This window comes from Physeter macrocephalus, chromosome 21 (assembly GCF_002837175.3).
Source record: "Physeter macrocephalus isolate SW-GA chromosome 21, ASM283717v5, whole genome shotgun sequence".
Lineage (NCBI taxonomy): Eukaryota > Metazoa > Chordata > Mammalia > Artiodactyla > Physeteridae > Physeter > Physeter macrocephalus.
Window position 1 is genome coordinate 7,026,253 of NC_041234.1, and position 17,821 is coordinate 7,044,073.

Genomic DNA, 17,821 nt, shown 5'->3' on the forward strand with positions numbered 1-17,821 from the left:
TGTTTCCTTAATCTCTCTTTCAGATTTTTCATCATTAGTGTATAGGAATGCAAGAAATTTCTGTGCATTAATTTTGTATCCTGCTACTTTGATTAGCTGTAGTAGTTTTCTGGTAGCATCTTTAGGGTTAATCTATGTATAGTATCATGTCATCTGCAAACAGTGACAGTTTTACTTCTTCTTTTCCACTTTGGATTCCTTTTATTTCTTTTTCTTCTATGATTGCTGTGGCTAAAACTTCAAAAACTATGTTGAGTAATAGCAGTGAGAGTAGGCAACCTTGTCTTGTTTCTGATCTTAGAGGAAATGGTTCCAGTTTTTCACCATTGAGGACGATGTTGGCTGTGGGTATGTCATATATGGACTTCATTATGTTGAGGTAAGTTATCTCTATGACTACTTTCTGGAGGGATTTTAACATAAAGGGGTGTTGAATTTTGTCGAAAGCTTTTTCTGCATCTATTGAGACGATCATATGGTTTTTCTCCTTCAATTTGTTAATATGGTGTATCACATTGATTGATTTACATATATGGAAGAATCCTTACATTCCTGGGATAAACCCCACTTGAACATGGTGTATGACGCTTTAAATGTGCTGTTGGATTCTGTCTGCTAGCATTTTGTTGAGGCTTTTTGCATCTATGTTTATCAGTGATATTGGCCTGTAGTGCTTTTTCTTTGTGACATCTTTGTCTGGTTTTGGTATCAGGGTGATCGTGGCCTTGCTGAATGAGTTTGGGAGCGTTCCTCCCTCTGCTATATTTTGTTAAGAGTTTGAGAAGGATAGGTGTTAGCTCTTCTCTAAATTTGATAGAATTCACCTGTGAAGCCATCTGGTCCTGGGCTTTGGTTTGTTGGAAGATTGTTAATCAGAGTTTCAATTTCAGTGCTTGTGATTGGTCTGTTTATATTTTATATTTCTTCCTGGTTCAGTCTTAGAAGTTTGTGCTTTTCTAAGAATTTGTCCATTTCTTCCAGGTTATCCATTTTATTGGCATATAGTTGCTTGTAGTAATCTCTCATCATCCTTTGTATTTCTTCAGTGTCATTGTTACCTCTTTTTCATTTCTTATTCTGTTGGGTTGTCTTCTGCCTTTTTTTGTTGATGAGTCTAGCTAATGGCTTATGAATTTTGTTTATCTTCTCAAAGAACCAACTTTTAGTTTTATTGATCTTTGCAATTGTTTCCTTCATTTCTTTTTCATTTGTTTCTGATCTGATCTTTATGGTATCTTCCCTCCTGCTACCTTTGGGGGTTTTTTTGTTCTTCTTTCTCTAATTGCTCTAGGTGTAAGGTTAGGTTGTTTGAGATGTTTCTTGATTCTTGAGGTAGGATTTTATTGCTATAAACTTCCCTCTTAGAACTGCTCTTGCTGCATCCCACAGTTTTGGGGCCATCCTGTTTTCACTGTCATTTGTTTCAAGGTATTTTTTGATTTCCTCTTTGATTTCTTCAGTGATCTCTTGGTTATTTAGTAGCATATTGTTTAACCTCCATGTGGTTGTATTTTTTCCAGTCTTTTTCGTGTAATTGATATCTAGTCTCACAGCGCTGTGGTCAGAAAAGATACTTGATATGATTTCAATTTTCTTAAATTTACCAAGGCTTCATTTGCGACCCAAGGTATGATCTATCCTGGAAAATGTTCCATGAGCACTTGAGAAGAAAGTGTATTCTGTTTTTTGGGATGGAATGTCCAAAAAAATATCAATTAAATCCATCTTGTGTAATGTGTCATTTAAAGCTTGTGTTTCCTTATTTATTTTTAGTTTGGATGACCTGTCCATTGGTGAAAGTGGGGTGTTAAAATCCCCTACTATTATTGTGTTACTGTCAGTTTCCCCTATTGTGGCTGTTAGCATTTGCCTTATTTATTAAGGTGCTCCATGTTGGGTGCAAATATATTTACAATTGTTATATCTTCTTGGATGGATCACTTGATCATTATGTAGTGTCCTTCTCTGTCTCTTGTAACAGTCTTTATTTTAAAGTCTATTTTGTCTGATATGAGAATTGCTACCCTAGCTTTCTTTTGATTTCCTTTTGCATGGAATCTTTTTCTATCCCTTCACTTTCAGTCTGTATGTGTCCCTAGGTCTGAAGTGGATCTCTTGTAGACAGCATATATACGGGTCTTGTTTTTGTATCCATTCAGCCAGTCTATGTCTGTGTGTTATTTGTTGCTTTTCCCCTGCTGATTTTAGTATTTTTTCTCTGTATTTAATTTTTGATGGTTTGATTAGTATGTGTCTTGGTGTTTCTCCTAGGATTTATCCTGTATGGGACTCTGTGCTTCCTGGATTTGACTGACTATTTCCTTTCCCATGTTAGGGAAGTTTTCAACTATAACCTCTTCAAACATTTTCTTAGACCCTTTCTTTTTCTCTTCTTCTTCTGGGACCCCTGTAATTCGAATATCGGTGCGTTTAATGTTGTCCCAGAGGTCTCTGAGACTGTCTTCATTTCTTATTGTTCTTTTTTCTTTTATCAGCTCTGCGGTAGTTATTTCCACTATTTTATCTTCCAGGTCACTTACCCGTTATCTGTTCTTCTGTCCCAGTTATTCTGCTCTTGATCCCTTCTAGAGAATTTTAATATCATTTATTGTGCTGTTCATCATTGTTTGTTTGCTCTTTAGTTCTTGTAGGTCCTTGTTAAACGTTTCTTGTATTTTCTCCATTCTATTTCCAAGATTTTGTATCATCTTTACTATCATTACTCTGAATTCTTTTTTTAGGTAAGCTGCCTATTTCCTCTTCATTTGTTTGGTCTGGTGGGGTTCTACCTTGCTCCTTCATCTGTTGCATATTTCTCTGTCTTCTCATTTTGTTTAACTTACTGTGTTTAGGGTCTCCTTTTCACAGGCTGCAGGTTCATACTTCCCGTTGTTTTGGTGTCTTCCCCCGTGTTTAGGGTCTCCTTTTCACAGGCTGCAGGTTCATACTTCCCGTTGTTTTTGGTGTCTTCCCCCAGTGGGTGAGGTTGGTTCAGTGGCTCATGTATGGTTCCTGGTGGAGGGGACTGGTACCTGTGTTCTGGTCGGTGAGGCTTGATCTTGTGTTTGTGGTGTGCAGGGCCCATCCGGTAGTGTTTTGGGGTACCTGTGAACTCAGTATGATTTTAGGCAGGGTCTCTGCTAATGGGTGGGTTTGTGTTCCTGTCTTGCTGGTTGTTTGGCATGGGGCGTCCAGCACTGGACCTTGCTGGCCATTGGGTGCAGCTGGGTCTTAGCGTTGAGACAGAGATCTCTGGCAGAGCTCTCGCCTACTGATAGTATGTGATGTTGGGAGGTCTCTGGTGGTCCAAGGTCCTGAACTCGGCTCTCCCATCTCAGAGGCTCAGGCCTGACACCAGGCCAAAGCACCAAGTCCCTGTCAGCCACACAGATCAGAAGAAAAGGCAGAAAAGAAAAAGAAAGAAAAAATAAATAATAAATTTTAAAAAATTATAAAACTAAAAAAATAAAATACTAATAATAAAAAAAGAGAGCAACCAAACCAATAAACAAATCCACCAATGATAACAAGTGCTTAAAACTATACTAAGATAAACATAAAAGTCAGAAAGAAATCAGTCTCAGACAGCAAACCCCAAATCGACAGTTGCTCCCAAAGTCCACCACCTCAATTTTGGGAAGATTCACTGTCTGTTCAGGTATTCCACAGATGCAGGGTACATCAAGTTGATTGTGGGGATTTAATCTGCTGCTCCTGAGGCTGCTGGGAGAAATTTCCCTTTCTCTTCTTTGTTCGCACAGCTCCCGGGGTTCGGCTTTTCGTTTCGGCCCCACCTCTGCGTTTAGGTCACCCTCAGGCATCTGTTCCCGCCAAGTCAGGACGGGGTTAAAGCAGCAGCTGATTAGGGGGCTCTTGCTCATTCAGGCTGCGGGGAGGGAGGGGTACGGTGATTATAACTGAAATGCGGGGCGAGCCTGCAGCGGCAGAGGCCAGCCTGACGTTGCAACAACCTGAGGTGCACCATGTGTTCTCCCGGGGAAGTTGTCCCTGGATCACGAGACCCTGGCAGTGGCAGGCTGCAGAGGTTCCTGGGGGGCTATGGATAGTGACCTGTGCTTGCATACAGGATTCTTGGTGGCTGCAGCAGCAGCATTAGCGTTTCATGCCAGTCTCTGGGGTCCGAGCTGATAGCCCCAGCTCATGCCCATCTCTGGAGCTCGTTTAGGCGGTGCTCTGCCTTCTGTGGGCTGACAGGGAAGGGATCCCCTCTCCTCACGCACCCGGAAACAATGGTCTCTTGCCTCTTTGGCAGGTCCAGACTTTTTCCCGGACTCCCTCCTGGCTAGCTGTGGTGCACTAGCCCCCTTCAGCCTGTGTTCACACAGCCAACCCCAGTCCTCTCCCTGGGATCTGACCTCCGAAGCCGGAGCCTCAGCTCCCAGCCCCACCCTGCCCCAGAGGGTAAGCAGACAAGCCTCTTGTGCTGGTGAGTGCTGGTTGGCAGCAAAACTCAGTGCGGTAATCTCTCCGCTTTGCCCTCTGCTCCCCTGTTGCTGCGCTGTCCTCCGTGGCTCCTAAGCTTTCCCCGCCCACCCCCCGTCTCTACCAGTGAACGGACGTCCTAGTGTGTTGAAACTTTTCCTCCTTCATAGCTCCCTCCCTGTGACACAGGTCCCATCCTTATACTTTTGTCTCTGTTTTTCTTTTGCCCTACCCAGGTACCTGGGGAGTTTCTTGCCTTTTGGGAAGTCTGAGGTCTTCTGCCAGCATTCAGTAGGTGTTCTGTAGGAGTTGTTCCACGTGTAGATGTGTTTTTGATGTATTTGTGGGGAGAAAGGTGATCTCCACGTCTTACTCCTCCATCATTTTTGAAGGTCCCCTCCAAGTCTGTGAGGTTTGAAGAATTCTCCATTTCACTGAAGTTGTTGAAATTACATTTGGAAAATTGTTCATAGTATTCTCTTATTACTCTTTTGGATTTTTTTCAGCTTTATTGAGGTATAATTGCCAAATAAAATTTTAAGATATTTAAAGTGTACAGCATTATTTGATATACGTATACATTGTGAAAGGATTCCCATAATCAAGTTAACGTATCCATTACCTCACATACTCACCTCTTTTTTGGTATTTACCGTTTTTGTGGTAACATTTAATTTCTACTCTCAGCAAATTTCAATTTTACAAAACAGTGTTATCAACTATAGTCATCATGTTATACATATACATTAGATCATCAGAATTTATCCATCCTATAAGTGCAAGTTTGTATCCTTTCACCGACCTCTCCTTATTTCTCCCAGCCCCCAGCAACCACTTTCTACTCTCTGTTTCAATTTCAACTTTTTAAAGATTCTACATATAAGTGATATCATGCAGTATTTGTCTTATTTCACTTATCATAATGATTTCATTTCTTTCAGACATATATGCAGAAGTGGGATTCATGGATCACATAGTAGTTTTATTTTTAATTTCTTGAGGAACTTCCATGCTGTTTTCCATAGTGGCTGTACCAATTTACATTTCCACCAACAGGGCAAGAGGGTTCCCTTTTCTCCACATCCTCCTCACCAGCATTTATCATCTCTTGTCTTTTTGATAAGGGACATTCTAACAGGTGGAGGTATTATCTCATTGTGGTTTTGATTTGCATTTCCCTGATGATTAGCGATGTAGAGCACCTTTCAACGAACCTATTGTCTATTTGTATGTCTTCTTTGGGAAAATGTCAGTTCAGATCCATTTGTATGTCTTCTTTGGAAAAATGTCAATTCAGCTCCTTTGCCCATTTAAAAAATTGGGTTAATTGGTTCTTTTAGGTTTTTTTGCCACTGAGTTGCATGAATTCAATTTATATTTTGGATATTAACCCCTTATTGGATATGTGATTTGTAGATGTTTTCACCTTTGTATTTTGCTGATGGTTTCCTCTGCTGTGCAGAAGGGTTTTAGTTTGATATAGTCCCACTACTTTTTTTTGCTTTTGTTGCTTGTACTTTTGATGCCAATTCCAAAAATTCATTACCAAGCCCAATATTAAGGAGCTTATCCCCTATGTTTTCCACTAGGAGTTTTACTGTTTCAAGTCTTATGTTTAAGTCTTTAATCCATTTTGACTTGATGTTTGAGTATAGTATAAAATAGGGGTACAGTTTCATTGTTTTGCATGTGGATATCCAGTTTTCCCAACATCACTTATTGAAGAGACCATCTTTTCCCCACTGAATATTCTTGGCTCATTTGCTATAAATTAATTGATCATATATGCATGGGTTTGTATCTCAACTCTAAATTTTGTTTTATGCTAGTGCCATACTGTTTTATCACTATATAGCTCTGTAATACAGTTTGAAATCAGGAAGTATGATGCCTCCAGGTTTGTTCTTTTTTGTCAAGATGGCTTTGGCTCTCTGAGGTCTCCTGTGGTTACATACAAATTTTAAGATTTTTTTTCTATTCCTGTGAAAAATATCATTAGAATTTTCACAGGGATTGCTTTGCAGCTCTGATTGCTTTGGGTAGTATGGACATTTTAACAATACTATTTCTTCCAATCCATGCACATGGAACATCTTTCCATATATTTGTCTCTTTTTTTCAATTTCTTTCATTAATGTCTTAATAGTTTTCAGTGTACGGATTTTCTATCACATCCTTGGTTAAATTTGTTCCTAAGTTTTTTGTTCTTTTCGATACTATTGTAAAGAGGATTGTTGACTTGTGGATTACTTAGGAGTGTGCTGTTTAAATTTCAGGTGATCAGAGTTTTTCCTTTTATCTTTCTGTTATTTCTAATTTGATTCCCTTATTGTCAGAACATAGTAGCATACTTTTTATGAGTTCAATCTTTTTAAATTTAAGTTTTGTTTTATGCCCCATGAAACAGTCTATCTTGATGAATACTCCATGTGCGTTTGAGAAGAATGTGTATTCTACTGTTGATTGGTGGAATAGTCTACAAATCTCAATTATACCCAGTTTATTGATGACATTGCTCATTCTTCTACATCTTTGCTGACTTTCTATGAGTTTTTATCAATTACTGAGAGAAGAGCATTGAGGTCTCCAACTATAAATGTGGTTTGTTTTCAGTTTTTCCATCTATTTTTCATTCCTCTGTTCTCTTTCCTGCTTTATTTTAGGTTATTTTAAAACATTTTTAGTGCTCCATTTTAACTTTTCTCTTTTCATTTTTAATATATTTCCTTGTGTAGCTTTTTTCTGAGTGGCTTTAGGAATTGTAATATACACACCGAACGTTTTTGTCTACATAGAATGCATATTTTGCCACTTCAAATGGTATGAAAAATGCTCTCCATCACATACATTCCTTTACCCTCTCCCTTTATGGTGTATTTGTCTTATGTTTAACACTGACTGGCACTGAAAACCCATCAGACACTATAATTTTTGCTTTCAACCATCAAACATTTTAAACAACTCAATGGAAAAGACTAGTTTATTATATAGACACAGATATTTACCATTTATGTTTCTCTTCATTCCTGATGTTCCAAGTTTCCTTCCAGAATCAGGTCTCTCCTTTCTGAACATCTTCCTTTTAGCAATGCTTTCATAGCAGGTCTTCTGGCAACAAGTTTTCTTAGTTTTCCTTCATCTGAGGGTATCTTTATTTCACCTTTATTGCTGAAGAATTATTTTGCTAGATATAGAATTATGGGTTGAACAATTCTTTTATCACTTTAAAAATGTTCAAATTCCTTCTGCCATCAATGGATAAATGTTCGCCAATAAATAAGGTTATGTTTTTCTCTGGTTGCTTCCAAGATTCTTTCTTTGACTTCAGTTTTCAGTAGTTTGATTATGATGTGTCTGGGTTTGGATTTCTTTGGCTTTATCTTGTTTTGAGTTTCCTCAGCTTCTGAATCTGTAGTAGGTTCACGTCTTTTAACAAATCTGGCATCCATTATTTCCTCAAATGTTTTGCTGCACATCATTCTTTCTTCACTCTTTCTGGGCTTCCAATGACACAAGGACTTCTTTGTTATTATCTCAGAGGTCCCTGACATTCTGTTCACATTTTTTCATCTTTTTTAAACTCAACGGCTCAAACTGGATAATTTTTACTGACCTACCTACAAATTCAGATTCTTTCCTCTCTCATTTTCATTCTATTAAACTCTTCCAGTTATTTTGTATTTCAATTCTAAAACTTCCATTTGTTCTTCAACTCTATTTGTTTGCTGTCATTTCTGTCTTGCCTTTTTTTTTTTCAAGAGTGGCCATCCCTACATATTGAAGCAGTTTTATAATAGCTGCTCTAAAGTCTTTGTCAGAGAATTCTAACAATTGTGTAATCTCAATGTTGGTGTCTGTAGATTCTGTTTTCCCAAGCAAGTAAGATTTTCCTGGGTTTTTCTGGGTACTGCATAATTTTGGATTTTATCCTGGACATTTGGAATGTCATGTTATAGGACCTGGGATCATGTTTAAACCATATGGAGAATTTTTGTTATTGCTTTAGTATGTAATTGACCCAGTTGGGTTCAGGCCACAAGTTCTGACCAGCCTTCTGTAGATTGCAGTGTCAATGTTCCAATTTCAAAGCCTTTTCAGTGCTGTTTGGATCTGTCCCTCATGTGCACCACCCAGTGGCCAGTCTGGGATCTAGGCAGTGGTCTATCCTGTTCAGTCCTCAAAGTCTATGGTAGGCTGCATGGGTTAGATCCATGCACACAGAGTCATGGATGAGTTTGGGAGCTCAACAAACATTAAGACGCTGATTTCCCAAATTCCTGTCTCTACAATCTTCCCAGGACTTTCTGGTGCCCTCGCGCTCTTTTTTTGGTGATACTTAAGCCAAAAAGCTGTGGGTTTATTTATCTTACTTTGCCATACGTTTCCTGTCACCTGTGTTGTGTTTAGGGCCAAGTGAGAGGAGTACAGAGAAAGAAAAATTTCAAAAGGTGTTTCCACTCACCCTCTTGGGATCTCGACTCTTTCCATCAGAGAGAAAGATTCCCCTCTCTCAATGTCTTAGTGTGTTCTCATTGTTACTCTCACATCTGCTGCTATGGGATTGCTTGGGTTGACACATGAGAGAATGGAGAAAAGAAAAGAAAAGGAAAAAAGAAAAGAAAAGAAAAGAAAAACTGTGGGAGATGGCCCAACTCTGAGCATTAAGAGACCTCTTTCCTGCTTCTAGAGCCAAAAACAGAGGTCCTCTCATAGAGCTCTCCCTCTTCACCCCAAGCCTGCTTCTGAGTTTCAGGCTGCATTAACTTCATGCTGGGGAATACTCAAGAAGAAAAAGTGGGAAACTAACTGCCAGCAGTGCCACTTTTAATTCTGATCTTCTTTCCTCTTCTGCCTGCTACTGTTTACATTTCAGAGCCCTCAAATAACTGCTCCATACATTATGTCCCAGTTTTACAGCTGTATTCAGCAGGACACACAGTAGAGTTGCTTATTCAACCTTACCTAGTACCAGAACTCCCCAGATATTTTATGGTCTTTGGCTCTTTACTTAGGACTTGCTTTTTATGAATTAGACTAAAAAGATAGTGGGATAATGGATTTTGTCTTTTTCACCACTGTATCTCCAAACTGACGCATAGCAGGCTTAATACAAATTTTGATGATTTACTGAAAAAATAATTAATTTGGATTATTAATCTCTTAAATCCCAAAGCTATTGGTTTATTCTTAAGTAGTAATTAATAATCTTTCATTTTTCTTTAAGGAGGTAGATGTAATACCTTATTAACAGTCATATTTAATTCAGATGTATAATTGTAGCTACACATGAAAAAGCATTTTACATTTCTTATAGAAATATTCAATTACGTAAACTAATTTCACCTGCCCATTTCCTACTGAAGAAAATGCTAATTTAAACTACAAAATAATTTGAATTTAAAAGTATAATAACTACAAACATTTCAGCTAAGCAGAAAAAATAAACCCAGTAAACCTGAATAAAAAACTATTTGGAGATAAAAATTCATTTGTCCCTTAGAGACAAATGTTTCTCTCTCCTTGTATTCAGGAACACATTCACATCATCACAAACTTAGAGACAGACCTTGGCAGGAATCTGCCTGTCTTGTGGGTTAAACAGACATTCAAATTAGTAAGTAGTTGGACTTGGGCTCCCTGCCTTGTGACCAGTGTATGACAGTCATTTTGCATAACTTAAGCTTCTTCAGTCCTCAGCTGTAACAAGGAAAGAGGAGAGCAAGTGAAGTATTTTTTTAAATGCTGCTGCTATCAGCAAAGAAATTTAATAGATCTATAAGGCTATTAAAATGCTCAAAAAAATTCAAAGGCAATACCCAAAACACAACTCATGGCTGGTTAGTGAGAATTAGCACTTTATCATTTTCCTTCATTTTAAATCAGAAATCTTGCAACGGAAGCTTAACAGCAACTTACAATAACCAGGATGATCTAATGTCAATGGGCAAATGGAGTATGGGGGGTATTACAGAAATACCCGTACCTATAATTTCAGGTTGCTCCACTGTATTATGTTCTTATGTTCTCTGTCTAAGGCAACTAATATAATTGGATCATTACATAAACAGAGCCTAGAAAAATTAATATAAATACTGCTTTGTTCACATGATGACTTTTTCCCCATTGAATTTAAAGGCTTTTATTTCCATAGTTTCACTATTCTGAGGGTCTTAGAAGGTTGACCATGGGCATTCTGTTAGGTCAAACTCTAGTGTCCATGACCCTGACATTGAACTGCAGGTACCTTTTCTGGTCACTACTCTTACCCAGAAATAGTTATGGATATAGAGTGTCCACGTAGGCACCAACTTTCCAGAAAAACATGAGGTTTCACTGGATAGTTGACTATAATGCTTGTGATGACATCCCTGAAAGATGAGGGCAAAGGTGATCAGTAGTGAACTAAGATACAGAATAAAGAAAACACATTACGGTAGTTTGCACGCATGGAAGACACTACACATTTGGTGGTCCCCACTCTTGGCCACAAATCAGAGTATTTGATTCTAGTGTAAACTCTGCTACTGACTATGTCACCACAAGTATGTCATGTACTTGTCCTAGACCACTTTTTTCCTTCTTGAAACTGAAAGTAACTAAGCCAATCTTTTTATTTTGATGAAGAAATAACTACTTCATGAATAACAGTGGCAATTTCAAGCATAGAAGTCAGGTTTCTCAGTTCCCACGTCTTCCCTTTTCTTTTTAGTTATATAAATATAAACATAAGGTTCATAAATACTGATTTAAGGACATATACTTTGTAATGGCCAAAGTTACAAAAATTATTAAGTTGAAGAGTGATGGCTTGTAATTGCCAAAGGATCCATTACTATACAAGTGACCACAAACATATGATTGCATGCATATGATTGTACATATATGTATAAATGTGTGTATTCATTATATGAACAAGAAAAAATAAGATTCATTTATAAAATAAGTGTTTTAAGATAAATGTTTTCAGAAAAAAATGTTCCAGAAATTCTATGAGGCATCTCTGATGTACACAGAGTTCCATGAGTATTGGAGCTGACTGCTTTATTGCATTCTTTGTAGGCTTCTGCACACTGACCGTTTGTGCATGCACTTGCACACCCACGTGCAAGGTGAAGAAGCAGAAAACTGGTTACATATGGTTTCCCAACACATAGGTACGTGAGTCACCCCCAAGCCCATCCCTCCTCTCCTGCTTAGTCCTGTCTGCCCCTCTTCCACATATGTAATCTAGGTATTGAAATGTTTTCGCCCACCTTCTCTTCCATGGGATTTTGATGTCACTGTTCTTCCTGAGGAGCTATTCTCAAGGTCTGTTCCATTATACTGGATTTTCATACAACTATTTGGTCCAAAATAAATTATCAACATTCATTCTTGTAAATTCATTTTGTCTAATGTCCATTCTCATCATGTAATCTTGAGCAAAGAAGGTTAAGAGGAAATTTAGGGTAACATTTTAAAATAGGGAGTCAAGTGTACCTGGAGAGCCTGGATATCTATGAGAGTATCTTCATTTTGAGGTTAAAGGTATTTTTATAACATTTCTTATTACAAACAATACAGTTATAATTATAATAAAGTTCCCAATGTAGAAAACAGAAGAATCGAAATACTATGAATAATTAATAAAAGCCACCTATCACCTGGAGATAAAAACCTTGATGTGTACAGTGGCAGTCTTTTTTACACCTATATAACACTTTATATAAACTAGGAATAATATAGTAGGGACATTTAAAAACTTACTTTTTTCATATAACATAATATTAATAACTTTCCATGTAATAAATAGTCATCTGCAATCTTATCAATAGATGACTATAATTTTATTGCATAGGCTAGATCATAACTTATTAAGCTGATTTTCTACTAATAGGGCATTTGGGCTGTTTTGAAAATTTTGTATTACAGTCTTTTGACACATTTTTCAATTATTCAGTTGAATTGCGCAAAGTAGAACGTATTAAAGGCTATGTGCATTTTTAAGATGTTATGACCAGGCCTTATTATAAATAAATGAGTTATAAAATGAAGTATATCTATAATTTTAAGAGCAACAGTTTTATTTTTTTTACCAAAACATGTATTTTGCTAACATTTAAAAAAATCAAGAAATACTTTAAAAAGCAATTAAGCTAAAATGTCATCAACCAGGTAACTAGTCTTATCATTTATGAGCATGTCCCTGTACATATACACAGATACAAAGAGAGATAAATAGTACACCTGAAACTAATACAACATTGTTAATCAACTATACTCCAATATAAAATAAAAAGTTAGAGAGAGATAAATAAGTAGATAATTGACTGATTGATAGACATAGTCATAATTTCTTTAATAGATTCATATATATAATAAACTACTTTTTTGAAATACTAAATTTAATTCCACTAAAATATAACAAAAGTGAAACTCAAGGAAATGCTGAATATAATTGTTCCTTTGTCACGAAAACATTTGTTTCTAAAAGACCCACGTAATGCAGTGTTCTCAAATAGGAGAAATTTTGTCCCCTAGGGAACATTTGACAACCTTCTGACTACACTTCTTGACATCACAACTGGGTGCTACTGGCATCTAGTGGGTAGAAGCCAAGGGGGCTGCTCCACATCCCACAGGGCAGAAGAGAGCCCCCACAACAAAGAATTATCCAGCAGAAAACATCAATAGTACCACACTTGAAAATATTAAGGAAAAAAATTTAGAAAACATTTAAAGTTTGGAATCATTATTTTTTAACATACCTGCTTCAATTTTAGGTGTGACCAGATACTATGGAAGGTAAGGCGGTTATCACACTTAACACTTCTCTCTTCCCAGGGCCCATAAGCATTCCATCTGTAGCCCTAATCTCTAAGATGTTTAATCTAATTTTTGAATATTATTTCTGAGAGTTTTTGTTTTGATTTCTAAGAACTTCCCAGGTTCTTTGCAGTCTAGGACTGGCTGCTATGATTTTTTTTGAATAATTACTTGTCTACGTGTAATATTCTTGGGTTCCACTTTCTTTTCTGTTGGAACTTGCAGGAATCTCACCATTGTCTTATGGCATTAAATGTTTCTATGAAGAACTATGAGGCTGCCCTGATTTTCTTCTACTTGTGAATTAATTTTTCTGCCTGAATACATGAAGAATTGTGACTCTTTAAGAACTGCATCTTTATCCTTCAGTACAATGGGTTAACCAGAATATGTCTCAGTTTCATTGATTCTAAATAATTTTTCTTTCTATGAGGTACACTCCTTTAAGTTTTAGTTTTTATCTTTATTTCTAGGAAATTTTCCTCTATTATATCTCTAACTATTTTTCTTCTCCAGATTTTATACTAAAATTTCATTTTAAGCATTTCTTTCTCATTTATTTATAAGCTAGAAACGTGCTATCTTTGTTCTCAATTAGCTTACTTACTGTTCAGTCTCTTTTTGCATCTTATTCTTTATATTCTGATCCTTCTGTTCTGCTTGTACTGGATCAACATTCTTTGTAAATTCTTCTACAGCATGAAGAATTTTGGAATACTTTTATCTGTATCTTAGGTTTTTGTTTTTTGGTTTTGCTTTTACTATTTTCACTCATTCTTTCCTTCTTTCATTTTTTTTCTGTTTTTATTCCACTGTATTATCAGTGGAACACTGATAATTTACTTCATCTGTATTACACTTAATGTATTTCATACTTTCTCTGTTCAGATATACATTTGAGTCAATTCCGCTCAACACCATTCACAATTTATTTGAGATTCTTTTTCCTACTCCTCTAAGCTTCAGTTTGAGTGCTTCACTTTTTGCCTGCGCTTACGGGGAATGGAGGAGGAGTCAACGTTTGGCTTCGACTGTATAAAATACTTGTTGGGAAAGTTAAGCTCTTCTTTCTCTTCCGAAATCCTGTACCAAGGCCCAGTCCACCCAGATTGTTTTCTAAACTTTGCACTTTTCCTTGGAAAACAGGACTTGCAGTCTCCTTGCCCTTGAATGTAAGAGCATGCTGTTACAAAGATGATTATTTTTTATTTCTCCCAGTAATGTTTAATTATACCCTTACTATGTTTCCCCCCAAATTCAGTGGTATTTAGGTGAACTCTTAGGATTTTACTGAATCCTCCTTTGCTAAGTATTATTTTCTGCTGCACTAGAACATAATTTTTCAACTAGAACACCACTTTTCAAGTTGATGTCGTAAGCTTGTCTTAGCTTCCTTGCCTCGTTTCTGCTTATTTATTTTTGACCCTTTTTGGGACAAATAAACTACTTTTTGTTTAGTTAATTCAGCTTCAGGAGAGGAATTTTCTGTCATCTTGCCCTATTTAGCCATCGTTTAACAGTCTTCTATGCGTGTCATTATGTTATTTACTGCCTATTACTGCAAGTTTTCATTTGTTTTGTATAGTACAAACGCTTAGATATTACAATCAACCACACTATCAAATTTAAAATCTTTTTTATAATACTTTGGACTGTCTGTATGGAGGTAATCATCCCTATTAAGGTAAAGAACTATCGAGGACTCATTGAGGAGCAATATGGAGAGCATACACTGACTATAAACCTCTCAAATGTTCTCAAATGTAAGAGTCAAAGCTTAAATACATGGAACGTTTCACATTTTTTATTAAAACTGTGGCTGTATTACCTGCAAAGTTTAATGTGTTCTAATGTGTCTTATTATGATGCTAGACTTCACACACCCTGAGCAGGGAAAGAGGATGGCTTCATAGAATAGAAGTGGGATTTCCAGATTTCTGACCACCTTTCTGAATTGACAGATCATGGTCTCTCCCTATCCCACAACTACTGGATACGCCTTCAACACCCTCTGGCTCCACCCTGAACCAACATCCTTAGAGCTAAGTAAATGATTTGTGCCAAAATTTAAGTGAGAGTAATAACATATCAATCAAGTCATTCTTGTTCACTTCAGGTACAATATCTTAAAACTCAAAAGCCAAGGGAAGTCACCTCAACCTCCTGAGGAAAGTGCTTTGTTTTCTTTCTTAGAGTGAATATAAACTTGGCCATAGAAAACACCTAAAAGGAGGCATTAAGGTTGGAAAATGTTGGGTCTGAGGCATAGGGTAAGATGCAGGGGAGTTACCTCTATGAAGTTACCCAAAACTTGTGACTTCATCCAGCCTTCACCAAGATTCCAGGTTCTAGATGCATTTGAACTTTAGAAAGGATGTAATTGCCCATTCTTTTGCATTTTCTATACCAGGTCTTTTAAACATTCTCCATATAAGACTATAATTTATACTGTGAAGGAGATGAGTAGATGGCGGTAACATACTGGTAAACATTTAACAATTGGTTCCCTTGGGACAGGGTAGGGGAAAGTCCTGATTCTTTTAACTTTTGCAGTGGTATAAATGCTCCTACCGTAGCTAATTTTAAGCTATCAATATGATGTTACTAGACACAGCATTGAGAATAGATGTGCCACAGTCAGCTCTCTCAAGGTGGTGGGAACCAACTCCAGGATACCACTGGTAGATAGCTTAAAATATAATACTGCAGTAGCTTCAAGAATAGTTTAAATATATGAAAGATTACTCCTACCCTGCCAACACTGCCATGCAATTCTTTCCTGTTCTAAAGGAGGCAACCTTGCTGGGAGTTAAAGTAAACAAAGAGAAACCCTTTTCTATCCCCAAATGACTTCGGAATAACTCTTTCTATCCAAACGCCTACAAATATTTAAAACCCAAAGAGTAGAAGTTTTGACCTTTAGAATTCTTTTTTTTTTTTTTTACAAAGTACTTCAGGTACTAGTATGAACAGTGTTATCAAAATGTAAACTCTTATTGTAACTTTTAACTTCTGGAATTACAGTTATTAGTGAGGATTATACAAATGCCTTCTATGAGTTAAGGCAAAGCCCATATACAATTAAACCGAAACCACACTAAGAATAAATAAGTTACTACTCCAAGGTTATTTCATACACTGTTCAATGACAACTGCAGCTGTGCCACTATTTAAAGTGTAGCTGTGAAATTAATATAATGTATTATGAAAAATGCTATGTGCAGCTCTTGGAGATGAAGAAATCTGAGTGGGTGGTAGAAAAGAAAGCAACAGCAGAACACAGTCTAAATGAGAACTTCAGCTATTTTGATTTACTTGTAAAGAATATGTAGTCTCCTTAACTTGACATTTCTACATGTTCAGTATAAACTTCCACCTTTTATTATTCCCCAAACAAAACTTAACTATCATATGTCTCAGTCCCTCAGAATTCTAGGCTCTTCCTTTCAGTGTTCAAGTGTTTAACTGATAACTATGTCAACCTTGGGGTGATAATGTCTAATGGCAAAAACTAACTCTACCTCCTAGGAATAACATGGGCTCTTTGGAGAATTCATGAAAACACAGTGCCTTTATTCAGTCTTTAAATGGAATAGATCATATAGAAAATAAAACTGTTTGCATAGCACCTGGGATAAGTGGTCAAGGTATTTAGCAACTCTGGATGGCACCTGGGCTTCCATTTGCTCTAGGCCAGGCCTAGTCACATTGAATGCTGCAAGAATGAATATCTCGATACAACTTAATCTCCTTCATTGCATACCAGGCAGCTACACTACACTGGCTGGGGAACTGACTTAACCTAAAGGAAAAGATCTTGGTGCAATTTGGGATCCCTAGTAATCACCTTCTGAGATACAGTTTCGGTGAATGCAGGGTGTTTATGTAGGGAGAATCCTTGGTACCAACACTTTTGGGAGGGAGGGAAGAAAGCAGGAGTGGGCAGAGAGAGAGGTCAAGCTACAATCCAGGCAAATGGCAGCCTCAGCCAAACTCACATTGAACTCTGGAGCTCAACTGGCCCCACAAAGTGGCCCTGAGGTAGGCCAAGGTGACCATGCCTGTGTACTTTCACATCAATCTGTCAGTGGATGTAAGCCACCTCAGGAAAGGGTGTGACTTTAGACAAGATTGTCTTCCACAACTGTGGCAATTCCTGAAGAAGCCGGAAATTGAAGGCTATTTGCTGGCAGCCCTCAGAGCAACTGATAAAACAAATCCTTCGGCAAAGAGAGGTCAGGGAAGTGTGTCGCAGTGTCTATTGCAGATCTACAAACTAGATTTCTTAAACACTGGTCTGCCTCTGCACCATTCACTTGAAACACACTCATGTTCAGAGCGTGTCTCAGTAGATACAATGGGGACAGGAACAGGGAAAGATGCACTTCCATAACTCTGAAGTCATAGCTGCCTCTCACACCAACATGCTATCCATGAAGGGCCATTCCCAAGGGCAGAGTCCATTTAACTACACTGTCGTCTCAAAAACATACTGCATTCAATACCCATTCTCAACTGGACTAGCCACTGCCCCCAATTTAAATACAGATGTCTAGCTTACCTGCCTTATTCA